The sequence below is a fragment of the Spinacia oleracea genome, chromosome 1, assembly GCF_020520425.1.
Source record: "Spinacia oleracea cultivar Varoflay chromosome 1, BTI_SOV_V1, whole genome shotgun sequence".
NCBI classification, from domain to species: domain Eukaryota; kingdom Viridiplantae; phylum Streptophyta; class Magnoliopsida; order Caryophyllales; family Amaranthaceae; genus Spinacia; species Spinacia oleracea.
In genome coordinates, this window is record NC_079487.1 from 30,618,539 (window position 1) to 30,634,187 (window position 15,649).

General features: G+C 37.3%; 1 long non-coding RNA gene across 1 annotated transcript; it reads right to left on the bottom strand.

The window, feature by feature from the left end:
* Positions 1-10,088: 10,088 nt before the first annotated feature.
* LOC130465792 (uncharacterized) lies at positions 10,089-12,001 on the bottom strand. Its single transcript, XR_008925805.1, has 2 exons — positions 11,019-12,001; positions 10,089-10,311 (listed from the first exon to the last, which is right to left on the bottom strand). It is a non-coding gene; the product is annotated as an uncharacterized lncRNA (long non-coding RNA).
* Positions 12,002-15,649: the final 3,648 nt, after the last annotated feature.

Genomic DNA, 15,649 nt, shown 5'->3' on the forward strand with positions numbered 1-15,649 from the left:
CATGGCACACGAACACAAGGCAGCACGCTGCCCTGTGTCGAGTGCTGTGCGCATATGGGCGAATGGGCAAGGGCGAAGGGCCAAGGCGCAAGCCATCGGGCAGACGCGTGTGGGCAGCAAGCGTGCTGCGCCACAGCGGGCGCTGCCACGCCCAGCAAGCAAGCAGACGCGAGGCAAGCAGGCGCAACGGGCGAGCGGGCGCACGCAGCGTGGCCTGCACTGCTGCGTTGCGTGTGGCCTGCTTGCGTATTGATACACAAACACTCGACGGGGCTTGGGCGCAAGCCCAAGTGCTCGTCGTGTTACGATTGTCGCGTTTTAAATTTTAATTTGAGATTTTCAGTTCGAGTAATTTTAATTAATTTTAAAATGAATAATTTAAATTGTTTTCTCGGGATTTAATTTTGATTATTATAATTATTATAAATTTTAATTTATACTAATTAATTTACTAAAATTAAACCTTGAATTAATTTAAATTCGTTATATTCAACTGAAATAAATTAAGTAAGTGGATTCAATTATAAATTTATATGAGCTTTAAATTTTTATTAAATTTGTATGTTTCCGGTTAGACTAGAAATACATTTTTATGTTTAAAATTAGTAAAGCATATGAATTTATTGGTTTAAGTGAGAGCAATTTTAGTCATAAACTCTTGATTAGGTCTACAAATCCTTTAAGGTTAAACAACTTGATTAGAATTAATAAGGACTGAATAATTGGTAGATTATTGGTGCCTTTAATTAATTGCTGCAAATATTTAAGTGATGCATACAATGTGTTTTAACTAACCAATTATGTGGGCCATTCATGATAATGAATGGATGAATGGTATATATTGTATATGTACTGTTTTGCAGGTTATGAAGTGACTAGTATGGCCCAAATAGGATAGAAAATATGGTCTGCGTACCATTAATTTGAATGTAATTGATCTAAAGCACCAAATTTGTTTTTCAATTTAATTATGGTCTGCGTACCATCAAATAGTTGTAATTAGTTTAATTATAGCTTATCCTATTTGAAGAAAATGGCGCCTCCCACGGTGAAATTCAAGACGGAGTTTCTAATCCATTTTCAAGATGGACTTTGAAGTTGAAGCTTCAAGATGAAGTCGGGCCATACAAGATCACATTTATCTTATGCATGCTTTAAGTTATTTATTGCTATTAAATATGTCTTAAATATGCATGAGATCAAAGCTTGATTATGTTGCATGATTAAGGATTTTAGTTCACTTAAAATCTAACCAACATAGTAAGAGCCTTAAGTTCCAAACTTAAAAATTGAGTTAAAAGGTGCCATGCCAAAATAACACTTACTTGGATATCCTTTACATCGATCTTAGTAATAGTTTTCCGCCATAGCGAGGTGTTACTTATCGATACTAAAGGGGTAAGGTACACAAATAATTGTGAGTACATGTTAGTTTTGGTGAAACTCAACGATATAAGTAAGGAGTCCTTTTATGTCGTGGCAAAATCGATAGGTTTACCTAATAAGTCCTTAGACGTACCTGTCAACCAAGTGTAGTTTCTAGACTATTAGAAAAAGACTTTTGCTTACCTAAAAGATTTTAGAATTGAGTCTAAATACATAATGTGCTTAATTCTTCAATGGTTTTTAGGATCTTGGAATCATTTTATTCACACCTGCCGGAACACAAAACTTGAATAAAATGCTTAATGAACATTGAATTATGCATGTATGTTAGAATTTAAGTTTATTAAGAGAAACTGTGAATGATTATTTATTTGTTTATTCTTTTTCAATTGTAGTTTTACTATGGCAAACAACAATCAAAACATCATCATGGGTTCTGAGCTTATGGTCAAGCTGAACCTAACAAATTTTCTTGAATGGGAAGCTAAGCTGGTTGAAATAGTCAGACTCAAATGACTTGAGTATGTACTGTTACATCCCATGCCAAGGTACTATGCTAGAGACATGACCCCTGAAAGATTTTCCGCCTGGGATACGGATCTCAAAAAGGTTATGAGTCTCATGCTGAATAATATCCCTGATGAATGGGCTAGAAGGTTTGTAGCACGGAGGATAGGGACCTGAACGTCCATGAGTTGATTGAATCAATGTCTGGTCTAAAGGTTAGTTCTCCCAACAGGTGTTATAGGATGGAAGTCCAAGAAACACATGTTCAGCTCCTTCGCACTAAACAAAGGGTAGGCGTCCAACTAAGGTTCCATGTGGATCTTATGCTTTCATATTTTGATCGCCTAAGTCTGCTAGGAACACCAATAAGCGAAAGGATTGCAGTCTCTATCTTGCTCAATTCACTGCACAGTGGGTTTGGTCGCTTCAAGCAACTATACCTAAGTGAACCAAGAGAAGAAACAGTTGCAGAATTTGTTCACCTTGTCAGAAAGGCTGAGATAATACTGGATTGTGAAGCCAAAGATTTACTCAAGGCTAAAGGGAGACCGTCCAAGAAAAGTGGAAAGTCCAAGGGCAATGCTAAATCAAAGCAAGACAAGTCCACATCAAGCTGTCTTTATTGTGATGGAATAGGCCATTACAAAAGAGAGTGTCCAAAGCTAAAGGAAGATCAGAAGAACGGAACAGTCGTTCCATCTTCAGGTATTTTCGTTATAGACTGTACACTTGTTAATTCAACTTCTTGGGTATTAGATACAAGTTGTGGCTCACACTTATGTTCCAATTCACAGGGACTAAGAAGTAGTAGAAAGTTAAGCAAGGGTGAAGTCGACCTACGAGTGGGAAATTGAGCACGGATTGCTGCATTAGCTGTAGGAACTTATTATTTGTCGTTGCCCTCTGGGCTAGTTTTGAAACTGGAAGAGTGTTTCCATGTTCCAAGTCTTACTAAAAACATCATTTCTTTTTCTTGCTTAGATGCTAAGGGATTTTCCTTTTTAATAAAAGACAATAGTTGTTAGTTTTATTTTAAAAAGATGTTTTATGGATATGCTAGATTAGTCAATGGACTTTTATTAGATCACGACAAACAAGTTTATAACATAAATACCAAAAAGGCCAAAAATGATGATTCAGATCTCACCTATCTGTGGCATTGTCGATTAGGCCATATTAACTTGAAACGCATAGAAAGACTTCAAAAGGAAGGAATTTTAGAACCATTTGACTTAGAGGATTATGGTAAGTGCGAATCATGTTTACTTGGCAAAATGACAAAGCAACCTTTCTCTAAAGTTGGAGAAAGAGAAATTGAACTATTGGGTTTAATCCATACTGATGTATGTGGACCAATGAGTACAAATGCTAGAGGTGGTTTCAGCTACTTTATCACTTTCACTGATGACTTAAGTAGATATGGTTATGTCTACCTAATGAAGCATAAGTCTGAATCCTTTGACAAATTCAAGGAATTTCAGAGTGAAGTAGAGAATCAATTAGGCAAGAAGATTAAGGCACTGCGGTCTGATAGAGGCGGTGAATATCTGAGCTATGAATTTGATGACCATCTGAAAGAATGTGGAATTCTATCAGAATTGACTCCTCCTGGAACACCACAATGGAACGGTGTGTCGGAACGAAGGAACAGAACCTTGCTAGACATGGTTAGATCAATGATGGGTCAGGCCGAACTTCCAATAGAATTTTGGGGACATGCACTAAATACAGCCGCACTCACTATAAATAGAGCTCCGTCTAAAGCTGTTGAAAAGACTCCATATGAGTTATGGTTTGAAAAGCCTCCAAAAGTGTCTTTTCTTAAGATTTGGGGATGTGAAGTATACGTCAAACGATTAATTTCAGACAAACTTCATCCAAAATCTGACAAATGTATCCTTGTGGGCTATCCAAAGGAAACAAAGGGGTATTACTTCTACAATACATCTGAGAACAAGGTGTTTGTTGCTCGAGATGGTATCTTTTTGGAAAAGAATCACATTTCCAAAATGACAAGTGGGAGAAAAGTAGACCTCGAAGAAATTCGAGTCAAACAACAAACTCTAGAGAATGCTCAAGATGACATTCAGGATGAAACTCAGAGATCTTTGGAAGTTTCTGGTGAGAATCATGGACAATCTAGAGATGTAACCTCGCGTAGATCGCAGAGATATAGATCTCAACCGGAAAGGTACTTAGGTATTTTGACGAACGAGAGCTATGATGTTCTATTACTTGAAAGTGATGAACCTGCGATTTACAACAAGCTATGACGAGCCCTAGCTCCATGCAATGGCATGAAGCCATGCAATCTGAATTACATTCCATGTCTGAAAACCAAGTTTGGGATTTGGTCGATTTGCCAGATGGCTACCAAGCCATTGGAAGCAAATGGGTTTTCAAACTGAAAAATGACAAGGATGAGAAACTTGAAGTTTTCAAAGCTAGATTGGTTGCAAAAGGTTACAGGCAAGTCCATAGTGTGGATTACGATGAAACCTTTTCACCAGTTGCAATGCTAAAGTCTATTCGGATAATGTTAGCAATCGCTGCATATTACGATTACGAAATATGGCAGATGGATGTCAAAACCGCTTTCTTAAACGGCGTTTTAACAGAAACTGTGTTTATGACACAGCCTGAGGGTTTTGAGGATCCAAAGAATGCTAAAAAGGTATGCAAGCTAAAGAAATCAATCTACGGATTGAAGCAGGCATCCAGGAGCTGGAATATACGTTTTGATGAAGCAGTCAGTGACTTTGGTTTCATCAAGAACGCAAACGAATCTTGTGTATACAAGAAGGTCAGTGGGAGCAAAATTGCTTTTCTAGTATTATATGTCGACGACATATTACTTATCGGAAATGACGTTCCTATGTTGAACTCTGTCAAAATTTGGCTTGGGAAATGTCTTTCGATGAAGGATCTAGGAGAAGCACAGTACATATTGGGCATCAAGATTTACAGAGATAGATCTAAAAGGATGATTGGACTTAGTCAAAGCACTTATATCAATAAGGTGCTTGATAGGTTCAAGATGGCAGACTCCAAGCGAGGCTACCTACCCATGTCTCATGGAATGACTCTAAGCAAGACTCAGTGCCCAAAAACACTTGATGAGCGTAGACGAATGAATGGGATTCCATATGCATAATTGATTGGTTCAATAATGTATGCTATGATATGTACACGCCCGGATGTTGAGTACGCACTCAGTGCTACGAGAAGATACCAGTCAGACCCAGGAGAGGCACATTGGACTACAGCCAAGAATATTCAGAAGTACCTGAAAAGGCACAAAGATGACTTGCTGGTCTATGGTGGAGATGATGAATTAATTGTTAAAGGTTATACGGACGCAAGTTTCCAAACCGACAAAGATGATTTCAGATCACAGTCTGGGTTTGTCTTCTGCCTCAACAGAGGTGCAGTAAGCTGGAAAAGTGCTAAGCAAAGCACCATTGCGGATTCTACAACTGAAGCGGAGTACATTGCTGCACATGAAGCATCAAAGGAAGCTATATGGCTAAGGAAGTTCATAGGTGAACTTGGTGTAGTCCCCTACATTAAAGGACCAATAGCCCTGTATTGTGATAATAACGGAGCTATTGCACAGGCAAAGGAGCCTAGACACGACCAAAGAGTCAAGCATGTACTTCGTAGATTTCACCTTCTACGAGAGTTCGTTGAAAGAAAAGAAGTCGAGATAAGCAAGATTGGAACTGATAACAACATATCAGATCTAAACCTCTGCCGCAGGCGAAGCACAACTCGCACACTGCAGCTATGGGAATCAAGCATATTGGAGAATGGCTTTGATATCCTTATTTAATGTTTTAAAGTTTTATAGTTTAATATTTTGTAAAACATTATTGGTTAATCATTCACAATAAATGAATAGAATTCATTTTCCATTTAATTTGTGGTTTATTAAATGATGAGTCCCTTCAATTTGACGAAATATTCAAGATAGACTGTCAGGACCAGTCATGTGACTAAGAAATGTCTATCAAGTGAACTTGAATGTCAAAAGTTGAAAATGGTCCTTGGTCGGAGTTTTCTATAAAAGTGGACGCATAGAAAACGTTAGACGACTAGAATGCAAGATGACTAGTAGTTCTGTTTCTTGAACTATGTGGACATGGAAATGTCATAATCATTTGCATAGATACTTACTTTGGGAAGACTAGTATCGGACAGACCTATGAAACTTTACTATAAGAGATGAAAATCTGTCATAAGTAAATTTCATTAAAGTTATTAGACACTAAATCCTCAATACCTGAATGATTTGAGATTACTTGTTTGAGAACTGGTTACTTTGACGTTGACCAACCGTCGCACCGTAAAAGGAGGCTATAAAGGCAACGCTCAGGTAATCACCTATCAAACGAAGTCTAATCTCAAGATCGCAAGATTGGGATTGTCCTCCCATAAATCGGGATGAGATGCTTAAAAGTTGTACAAGGCCACTCGGAGAGCTAGAAACTGTAAAATGCATGGTCGTGCTCGGATGAATCATAGGCTATGATTATCTGTTTATTTGATCAGTTGAACTCTGAAACCGAGAAACACCTCTGGACATAAGAAGGATGACAACTCTTACCTTATGTCCAAGAGCAAGCATCGAGCGACAAAGGAATTAGGAAATGCACACTTGTCCCTAAGGACAAGTGGGAGACTGAAGGAAATAGTGCCCTTGGTCCAAGTATGCATATAATATTAAGTCTAATAAATGCGGTTCAGTATTAATTAACAAGTTACTAAATTCAGTGAGATCAAGTGAGCTGAATGACTAGCTAGAGGCCGCTTCAGTTCAAGTGGAATTAATTATATTAATCCACAGCTTACTCTTGACTGAACCCGTAGGGTCACACAAATAGTACGTAAACGGATCAAGTATTTAATGGCATTAAATACTCCATCTATGGATATTCGGAATCGACGGATCTTGGTTTCAGTGGGAGCTGAGATCGTCATAAGCAAGAAATGAATACTCCGGAAACGATGATATTGCCGGAAACGGAAATATGGATCGTATCGGAAATATAAATATTATCCAAGTCGTAGATGTTGCCGGAAACGGAAACATGGTACGTATCGGAAAATATTAATGGAAATGGAAATATTGACGGAATCGGAAATATTGCCGGAAACGGAAATATTGTCTGAATCGGAAATATTATCGAAATCGGAAAATAACTCCGGAAACGAAAATATTAAATATTTGTTCGAAACGGAAATTAATTCCGGAATCGGAAATGTTAAATATTGTTCGTATCGGAAATGAATTCCGGAATCGAGAAATTAATCGGAAGCGCGTCGTACGAATTAGCATCGGACGAGACTTGCTAGACGTAGGCCCAGCACGAAGCCAGGCCCGCGTCCAGCAAGCCTACGCGCCACACAAGGCAGCTAAGGCCACGCCAGGCCCAGCAGGCCAAGGCGCGCGCACGAGTGGGCTGCGAGCTGCGCTGCTCGCGTGGGCCGCAAGGCTTGCGTGGGCTGAGCGCTCGCGAGGGTCGTGCTCGTGGGTGTTTGTGTCCGATACAAATCCTAAATCTAAAGGGGTTTGTTCAAAGATTAAATTCCTAATCCTAATAGGATAAAATAATTAATAAGAGTTTTAATATAATCCTAGTAGGATTCCAATTCCTTTCCATAAACTCTATAAATATAGGCCTAGGGTCACATATTTAACAGACGATTATTGAAGTATTCAAGGTAAGATTTTTAGCAAAAAATCAGCCAAACACTTACACCCAAATAGCCGAAAATCTGAGAACCTTAAGGGCGATTCTAGTTGGTGAATCTTAAGGCGGATCCGGACGTGCTGTGGACTATCTACGGAGGGACGACACTTGGAGTCCTAAAGACTTGTTCTTGTTCGGTTCGGGCGCAGCTAGGGAGGGCACGCTACAAAGTGTATGCATCTAAATTATGCTATATGATTATGTGTAAATAATATGTTTCCTAGCATTATGGTTTTTCCGCATGATTTATGTTTATTCATATGTATCATAACCTAACAACAAAATGTATGCATGCTAAATTATGCTAATTGTTATGTGGCAATTAATTTGGATTCCTGGCTTTATGGTTTTTCCGCATGAAATATATATGCTTTATAGGATGAAATTATTTGGACATAATGCAATTTTCTTTTGAGAATAATATGAATAAAATAATAAATATATTTCCTGTAATTTGTTTTATTACGGAGCAGTAGTACATGATACATAATTCACCGCTAAAGTAAACCAAACAATGGTTATAGGATTATAAAATCTATTCCAAAGCGAACCAAAGACAACTACTTAGGAATGGGGATATAAACCCATACCTCTCTAGTATGGGTTTACAATCCATTCCATTCCAATTTTTAAACCAAACTACCCCTCAAAATTTTCCATTTTGACCTCAATTGCTGAGCCAACATTTGACCTTTTGGGGGGCTGACACAGGTGAAATTGGAATGAATTTTTTTTCGCATACTCAAACATGGTGTCATTAATTTTTCATATGATAAGAAAAACAAACATAAGAGACCCTCCGCACGAGAGGAACTCCTAAGTAATCATTTTGAACAATGAGAGATAAATCGGAGCTACAACAAGGATCAACATACATGCGATTACTAACTAGATGTCCTACATTTGTTATATATCTGGTCTGCTGGTCTATTCGTTTCACTGTAAATGTGGTTGATGTTCCATTCTCGAACATGGGATCAATTTTAATCACCTTTCTTACCTCAAAATCAAATACTACCTTCGTTCCTTAAAGTTTTTTACGCTTACTATTTGCACGGTCTCCAATGCAATATTTAACTAGTAATATATCCAATTCCATATATGAAAAATTATAAAAAACTGATTTCTGAAAATATATAACGAGACCAATCTAACAAGATCTTCGATGATAAAGTTTTGACTTATATAATAGTGATAATTAATGGTTAAAAATTTTACACTTTGGACACATATTTCAAGGCGTAAAGAACTTTGTACATACATTGTACATTTGTACATCCAATCCAACCATCTAAAAGAAACTTGATTCATTTACCTTTAAAGTCTAGTGTATTAATCACATACTTAGGGTTGTTTGGTTGAGAACTAAAAATTGGAGAAGTGGAAATTCATGAGAATTTAAAGACAGGTAGTTGTTTGGTTGACACAAAAAAAATAAAAAATGGAGGAAGTTGAAATTCCATCAAAATATGAGAAATTAATTTTCTTGGTCAATCAAAATTCATGGGGACTAGAAATTTCATATTGTCAACCAAACAAGTTAAGAAAATTCCCATGAATTTAACAAGGGAAGTAATTTCCCTTGAACTAGTATAGTACCAGTGCGATGCACGATTTATAATCTAAATATAAATTTGTATGAAATCTGGTAGACAATTATCATTAAAATAGAGTTTATAGATATTCTCCAAATAAAAAATAATTAATGATTGATAAATTTGTTATTGCGCATTCGGTGTCTTACTTATTAAAACATATTAAATAAGGGTAAATAGATAATTTTTTTTTTCTCATTTACAACTTGTGACAAGCATAAAGTTATCTCACCCGCTCTTCACTTTGATAGTAATACCAACTTAATACTCGCACAGTCGACCCGTCAACCTCATTACCCAATCACTTAACACCTATCTAGACCATTTACTTTATTGAATTAGAGATGACTTTGAGGCAGGGCAGGCCTGCACACCTGCACCCTCCTACAATTCTCATCTTCATCCTCTCCATCCACGATAGGAATGATACCCACCCTCCCAACCCCTATCTAGAGAGGTACAAAATAAAATTTATCCCCTATTCATCACATCCCTTCCCGTGTATTCTCACCATCCCTAGACTCGATGTTTTTTTTTTGGTAAGAGAGTTTTGAATTTTAAACTCTATTATATAGAACCTCTGAAAATCCGTTTGTCTGATTCGAGTTATTGAGTAAATAAACAAAATATTATATTATTTAAGTTAATAGTACTATTTTTTATATTATTCATAATCAATGAGATGAATGATGACGACTCGGGCGGGTCTAATCTAAAATCCATCATCACCCCTTCACATCCGACGAATACATTTTTTAACCTCATCACCTAACAAATTTTCCTCCGTCGTTGCCCACTGTGGGTGGGTGTATAGGGGATCTCCCAAAAAATTTGCCCACTAACAATCTAACATCCATATATTGGATAAATAATCCAAATTTTCTTTCAACTAAATTCTACATATATTGACACAAGTTTATTACGAAGTAATTTCCCTTAAATTACAAGTGTCTATGATAATTAAATTCCCATGTCCACCAAGCAGGTTCTTAATGAACTATTTGAACGGTATATCTCAACCTTCTGTTCGTTGACTATTTGAACGCTTCCTTGTTGATCTTCTTGCATGTCTATTTGGAAAACAAAAACTTTAACTTATGATTGAAAGATATGAAATATAGCACTTTAATTTGTATATCTAATTAAAACTACTCTTTTCTTTAGCACTTTGTTTAGCTAATGATATAATTATATCCTCCTTCTGTTCCAAATACTTGTCATGTTTTTTTAATCAGGGGTTCCTAATTAAATATTTGTTCTGTTTTTATGTTTGGACATATTTTTTCATTTTTCTATAAATCATGATTGTTTTTTCTTACATATTCTACATTTTCTCCACTTTTTTATCCTCACATCCACTTTATTTGTATTTTATCTATAAACAATAATCTATTTTGAGATCGGCGAGACGACACTCAAATATGTGCGAGCAAAAACATATAAGAGACATGAAAACGCCATTTTTCACATAAAAACGCAATTTGTCACATACACACACCATTTGATTGTTGTGTTTTGTCATTTAGTGCTTGTCCTTTAGTGCTTGTTCTTTCCCTATTTTTTTGTTATTGACGAAGTATTTACTATGGAGTTATACATATCTGATATCAAAATTTATTTCCTCCATCTACTTTATCCCTTCCCCATAAAAACACTTACAATTATTGTTTTTCTTACACACTTTTCACATTTCTTAATACCCGTATTTTTCACCAAATGAGACAACGATTTAGGAACGGAGAGAGTAAAAAAACAGAGCAAGTGAATAACCACATACAATATAGAGGTTGTGTTTTGAAAGATTTAAAACACCGCTAAAACTAAAAAAGAAGCTCTATTTGCTGATGGCGGGACTTGAACACTACACCTTCCCCTTCACTGACAAAGCATTCGTGACCATTGAACTTGTTGATATATATGATCATGCATTCATGCTGATCATAATAACAGTTAGATGATGATGATGTTGTGTTTTAGTTTGTAGCAATAATAACAAACTTCCTTGTATTAAGAAAAGTTAGTTCCAGCCTTTAGCCTTGTAATGACCGTATATAAATTATCCCAGAGTTCATATAAGCTAATTAAATAATAATAATAATAATCATCATCTTTTCCTCTCTTCCACTATATTCTCTCTGAATATGAATTCAATAGTATGACTTTGAGCATGGTACCAAAGCAGCTACATTTCTGCTGAAAATTCCGCACAAAAACTCATTTACAATAGTTTTCTGTTTGATCAGTTTCTTGATTGATCGGTTTATTGTTTAATCATTTTACTCATATTGATACAGGGAAAAACTAGGTCGTTGCTAATCTTACACCTAAATCAATCCAAATACCTAAGCTAACCACTAGAACCAAGTAGAGTGGCAAGCAAAGGGACAATATCCACAGGGAATTGCGAGTTTCGTAGCTAGAAATGCAAATATAAGCTAGTTCGAAATGGGGTTGGTTGTTGAAAAGGAAAATTCAAACTGATACGGTTATGGATGAAAGTGATAGTCTTATGCTAGCAATTGGAACCAAAACTGATTTGGGTTCAATGGCTCATTTTGTGTGCATGGTGACTTGGATTGAGTGAGCTCGTTATATGGTCCTTATTATCAAGGTGGTACTTTAATCAAACTGGTCCATTTAATCACATTGGTCCGCTTGTTTAAACAGATTGTACGCACTTATTATTTTTAATTTCTTTGGTTAAAGTCGGTTTAATAAAGGGATATTTGTTTAAATCCCCAATTTAAATTCAGTCATTACTTAGCTTTGATTATTGCTGTTTGTAAGGAGAGTTTTAAGCCTTTGTAACCTCCAATTTAGTGACTGAATTAGGAGGCTTTAGAGCTTGTAACTGCCAGTTTTAAAGGCTCTTAAATGGCTCTTAATTAGCCGTTTAAAGCTCTTGTAGCTGTTGGTTTTTGGCTATTTATAGTCAGCTTCTTGATTGGAATAAACAACCAACTGGATGATTAAAACACTTGTTTGTTACATTTCGAATTATAGTTTATAATTCAGCTTTTTTTCTTTATTATGGACGCATTTCCTATTCAAAGAACTGATTGTGAGTCAATAGGTCTTGTCTTGCATTCACGATCAACGAGTTAAAGGTCTAGCTTGTTAATCAACTATCCTTGTTTATACAACGAGTTTTTAAACTCGTATCATTAGTGGTATCGGAGCTGCTGTTCGTGTGATCCGCCCAAAAAAAAAAAAAAGAAAAAAGAAAAGAAAAGAAAGAGCTGCTGTTCGTAATTCTTACAAACTGAAATATGGATTTTGATGATCCTGACTTTCTACAACATCTCCAAGAAGCCTTGAAGAACGTTAGAGATGGGGGGTATCGTAGGACTCCTAGGCGTGATCTACGGGCTATGGATGAATTCAAGGTCACCGAACTTCCTGAATTTGTTGGTGGAACAGATCCGGAAGCCTATTTGGAGTGGGAGCGCAAAATAGAGAGAATGTTCGATTTCAAGGACATTGATGATGAGAAGCGTTGCAAATATGCCATATTGAAGCTAGGACGAGGGGCTTCATTGTGGTTCGAGGGACTGAAATCCAAGAGAATACGTGAAGGGAAGGAGAAAATTACCTCTTGGGAGTCTTTGAAACGTAAGCTACGTAAAAGGTATGTGCCAACAACTCATAGAATAACAACTTATCGTAAAATTGCCGAATTGAGGCAAGGAAAAATGAGTGTGGCTGAATATATTGATGAGTTTGAAAAGTTGTCCTTAATGAGAGAAATTGAGGAAATTGAGGAACAAAAACTGTCCAGATTTTTAAGGGGTCTAAATTATAATATTGCCAATACCGTAGACCTTTATCCATATTCTGATTTTGACACTCTTTGTGGACTTTGTTTAAAATTGGAAAATCAAGGGAAGGCAAAATATGGGGGAGGGTCTAGTATGGATGGTAAAGCCAAGTCTTGGGCTAAATCTGAACCTAGCTTGAAACCAAACACATCACCTAGTACTGTAGGTTCAAGTAATTCTACGGCTGCCCCTAAACTATCTAACCCAACCAAAGAAACAAGTCTGTCCAAGGTGCGTTGTTTTAAGTGTCAAGGGTTTGGGCATTATCAAAATGAGTGTCCAAATAAACGAGTAGTGACCTTGAGAGAAGCTGTTGAATGTCGTGAGGAGTTGTTGGAAGAGGAAAAGAGGTTGGGGGACGTATTTGTGTTTGATGAGAGTGGTGATGAGGAGGAAGAGGAAGGATATGAAGCTCCAATTTATGACACAAATCTGGTTCTTAGAGCGCTACAAACTCAAATTTCACCTACTGATCTAGACCAACGAGATCAGTTGTTTCATACTAAATGTCTAGTGAAAGATAAGTGGTGTAGTGTAATTGTTGATGGGGGGAGTTGTACCAATGCTGCTTCTAGTGAAATGGTGTCAAAATTAGGCTTAATCACTACTGCCCATCCTAGGCCATACGCACTCCATTGGCTTGATGATGGTAATAGTGTAAAAGTGTCGAAGCAAGTAAGGGTTGGTTTGACTATGGATTCGTATGTGGATGAAGTTCTTTGTGATGTTATTCCTATGGATGCTTGTCATATTTTGTTGGGTCGTCCTTGGCAGTTTGATAGGGACGTGATTCATAAAGGGAGAAGCAATGAGTATGAATTGAGAGACAAAGGCAAGAAAATTGTGCTAAAGCCTATGTCATCTCAAGCGGTTCGATCCATGAGTGTGAAACAAAAGAAAAAGCCGAATCTCACCATGTTGGCTAGTGAACGAGAAATTGAGCAAGCTCTTAATCATGGAGAGTTGGTGTATTTGCTCGTGGCTAAGGAGAGTCCAATTGAAGGCAAAAATTGGAAAGAAGGCAGTCCCATTGCCGAATTGCTGTTTGAGTTTAAGGATGTATTTCCGGATGAATTACCACCAGGTTTGCCCCCTATTCGTGGTATTGAACATCAAATTGATCTTATTCCAGGAACTTCTTTGCCTAATAAGGCTGCCTATCGTTGCAATCCGGAGGAAACAAAGGAATTACAAAAGCAAATTGATGAACTTGTGAATCGAGGCTATGTTAGAGAAAGCTTGAGTCCATGTGCTGTTCCGGTGTTGCTTGTGCCTAAGAAAGATGGAACATGGCGAATGTGTGTTGATAGTAGGGCTGTGAATAACATTACCATCAAGTATCGTTTTCCAATTCCGAGACTTGATGATATGTTAGATGAGCTCCATGGTTCGAAGTTGTTCTCAAAAATTGATTTGCGAAGTGGTTATCATCAGATTCGGATGCGTGAAGGAGATGAGTGGAAAACGGCTTTCAAGACAAAACATGGTTTGTATGAGTGGACCGTCATGCCATTTGGTCTCACTAATGCTCCTAGTACGTTTATGAGGCTAATGAACGAAGTGCTTAAATCATTTTTTGGCAGATTCGTTGTGGTATATCTTGATGACATCTTGGTGTATAGTAGGAACGAAGAGGAGCATCTGATTCATTTGAGGGATGTTTTTGAAACACTTAGAGCTCAAAGACTCTATGGGAAGCTAGAGAAGTGTTCATTCCTTGTTGACAATGTTGTATTCTTGGGCTATGTGGTTTCGAAAGATGGAGTGTCCGTGGATCAGTCCAAGATCGAGGCTATCAAATCGTGGCCTAATCCTAAAACTATAAGTGAGGTGCGTTCATTTCATGGTCTTGCTTCATTTTATAGACGTTTCATTCGTGATTTCAGTACTATTACTAGTCCTATCACTAGTTGCTTGAAGAAAGGTGCTTTTGTATGGGGAGAGGACGCTCAAAAGGCGTTTGATGTGATTAAAGAGCGTTTGTGTGCTGCTCCAATTTTGGCGCTGCCAGATTTCTCTCAACCTTTTGAGGTCGAGTGTGATGCTAGTGGAGTGGGGATTGGTGCTGTTTTGATCCAAGGTAAGCGTCCCATAGCTTATTTTTCGGAAAAGTTAGGGGGTGCTCGTTTGAATTATTGCACTTATGATAAAGAGTTCTATGCCATTGTTAGAGCTTTGGATCATTGGAGTCATTATTTGCGTTCTAGCCACTTTGTTTTGCATTCTGATCATGAATCTTTGAAGTATATTAATGGGCAACAAAAATTGAGCCCAAGGCATGCTAAATGGGTTGAGTTCTTGCAATCCCTTCATTTTTCTTCGAAATACAAAGATGGTAAAAGCAATGTGGTGGCTGATGCATTATCACGAAGGTACACTTTGCTTGCTACACTTGATGTTCATTTGTTGGGGTTTGAAACCTTAAAAGATTATTATCATGATGATGGTGATTTTGGAGTTGCATTCGAGAAATGTGCAGTTGGTGCTTATGGGGAGTACATGTTGCAAGATGGGTTTCTTTTCAAAGGTAATCGCCTTTGTATTCCTAAGCATTCAATTCGTGAGTTACTAGTGCGTGAGGCTCATGGTG